Raw genomic sequence first — 3150 nt, forward strand, 5'->3', positions numbered from 1 at the left:
GTCCTTCACTTTTCTTTTTTTTTCCTTTTCCTTTTTTTTTTTTTTTTAAGAAACTTTTGATAGTTTAAGCTAGCAATTAATAGTTGATGGTGTTTGACCAATTTTGACTCCAAGATTTAATTTAATTTGTTCTCCTTCAAAAAAAAATAAAAAATTGTTCCCTTTCAAAACTATATAAGATTTAAAGTGAGAGTTTCAACTTATGACGTTCGCTCCTGATTATATAACTATTTATCATCAAACCAAAATATCAATTATTTTTCGGTATAAGTTGAAATTGAAACTTAGATCTCTTATCTAAAAATGTGCCAATTGAAAGAACGAAATACAAATTTTTAAAATTCAAAAAATAACTTACAAATCATATATTCCCACTTCCTCTACATCTCCTACTTGTTAATTCGGCTTTTTCAATAGTTTCTAAGGGATATGTTTAATGTTTAAATCCATCTTTCCTTATGACGTATCTATAAAAAAAAAATTATAAAAAAAAATGTATTAATCATATAAATCTTTTTATGGGATAAATATATTGTACATATTACTTTCATATAAAGTATATCTAGAATATAATCTAACATATGTTATTTTTGTCAATTATATTACTTTCTCATATATATAACAAAAACATTTACATCAAGTTAGTTTTCACATTTCTTCTCAAAAAGAAAAGAAAAAAATTGAGTTTTCACATAACTCAAAATAATTTTTGTCAGCTAATCAATTTGTAATCTGTGAACCATCTTTTAAATCATATTAATAACAACTAATATTTTTTTAGAACATTTTAGATCAAGATTTTGTTATATAAATTAAATATTACGTGGTTAGAATAAAGAAATAGTTTTAGAAATTATGAAACATATAAAATTTAATCAATTTTAAATCTTTTAATAATAAATTTCACTTTACATGCCTGGACATTTACAAATTAATTTAATAAAAAAGTAAATATTTAAATATTTTATAATTAAAAAAAAAAACCTTATTTTTCACAAATGACACATGTTAAATAGAAGGCCCATGAAATAAAATTATTTAACTCCGGAGTTATATCTGCAATTGTCATTTCTTCTAAACAAATAAATAAACATAGAGGGCATTTGGGCTCCGCGTCTTGCGTCCGCGTTTTCTGGAGTTCACATTTTCTCTCTTTTTTTTTTTTTTTTTTTTTTTGGCCTGCATTTGTTGACTTTGGGGGGACAAATTTTACTGTTATGAACAATAAATATACTGTTTACGTACTGTGCTGACACTGTTTACATATTAAAAATGGGTCACACGATACTATTTACACATTTAAAAATTATTTTGTTACAGTGTTTTCAGTTTTCAGTTTCAGCAATAATAAGCTCAATCCAAACGGACCCATAGTGTTATATCTCTAACTCCAAATGCAAAACAATAAAAAAAAAAGTTAAAAAAAAAATTATTTTTTGAAATATAAAGAAGGTTTCTATTGAAGATATATTTGTCAAGAACATATATCTCAAAAAGTCTGGTGATGGCCTCATTGGCACCAGTGGCGGCGCCACTCAGAGTTCAGGGTGTTCCCAGGAACACTCTGACTTGAAAAAAAAAATTATATATAATAATTTAAATTTTTTTATTTGTTTATCCTTAAAAAAAAATAAATAAATAAATAAATAAATAAATAGGAACACCCTCAAGCTCTATCAGGGACACCCTCAAAATTTTTATGCCAAACAAATTTTGAACTAAAATCTTAAAAAAAAAAAAAATTATAACAAAGAATCTGAAAAAAAAAAAAAAAAAAAAAAATGTAATAGAACAAGCCCAGAAAAAAACCCAGCTTCGTTGAGTTGCCATAAGGCGTTGGTACTCCAATAGAGGTAGAGACATGGTGGAAAGAGAGTGAGGTAGAGACATGGTGATGACAGGGGCAGCTGGAGAAAAGTCTTGAGAAAGAGCTTGAAAAGTGAAAAGTGGAAACTAAAGACAGGAAGAGAACTGTGAACTATCTGCTTCAACAAGGACTGCTCACTCTCTGCTTTTGGGTTCCTAATGTAGTTTTAGCCCGTGTTTTAGACTTAACCTTTATTTTACTATTTGTTTCCCTGTTCATCATTGTAGGATACTAGGATTATCCCCAACCCCCCCTCTGACTTGTGAGATATTTTGGACTGTATTGGGCTATTTGAACTTTCTTGTAGGCCCCTTTCTTTCTTTAATGCATGTTTATTTGGAATCAAAATAATAAAAAAATTATTAAAAAAAAAAAAGACAAGAAGAGAGAGATCCGGATTTTTTTAATTTTTAGTTTGAGTTGATGTTTTTATTTTGCGTGTAAGTCTCATACTAGAGTGCAAGCAAGCAAGCTGTATACAACCTGCCTAGGGTCTAATGAGATGAAAAAAAAAAAAAAATTTGAAGATAGGTGGTAGATTTTCTACCAATGAGAGAGACATGCTAGGCTAAAAAATTAATGAGAGTGACATGAGAAAAAATTAATGAAACAACCATACACCAATAATTAATAATTTAATTAATTAATACATTATAAAAGATAAATAAATTAAATTATGTTAGGTTAAACAATAATTAATAATTTAATAATTAATGAAACAACAATACAACAAATTATAATTTATAAAAGACAAACAAATTTATAAAACAACTAAACAATAATAATTAATAATTTTATTAATATTTCAAATGAACTTCTAGTTTATTGTAAAGGTACTTTTGTTTATTTCTTTTCTTTTTATTTTTTTTTTTCCTTTTGAGGTTTTTCAGTGTACATAATGCAAATTTGTTTTGGTTTTAAGAATTTTTTTTTTTTAAGGCCAAATCTTGAATTTCAGCCAGTATTTACCGAAACGTCCCGAAATAGATCAAAATGATCCGAAATTTTTTCAAAGTAGAATAGGAACACCCTGAACAAAATTTCTGGAGTCGCCACTGATTGGCACCCTCCTTTGTCCCTGTTTTTGTCATTCTATTCTTAAGGCAGAAGTTGTTGGCTTTCTGTTTCTTTTTCTTTTTTCATCTTTCTAATTGTAGAGGAGAGGGTGGGGAAAGGAAAAATAAAGGAAGAAGGAATGACGATGCATTTTTTTCAATAAGTTAACGAAAGAGCAAAGAAGAAGGAAAAGGAGCATAATTCCTCTTTTAATATTGAGTCTGAAT

Source organism: Quercus lobata, chromosome 12 (assembly GCF_001633185.2).
Source record: "Quercus lobata isolate SW786 chromosome 12, ValleyOak3.0 Primary Assembly, whole genome shotgun sequence".
NCBI classification, from domain to species: domain Eukaryota; kingdom Viridiplantae; phylum Streptophyta; class Magnoliopsida; order Fagales; family Fagaceae; genus Quercus; species Quercus lobata.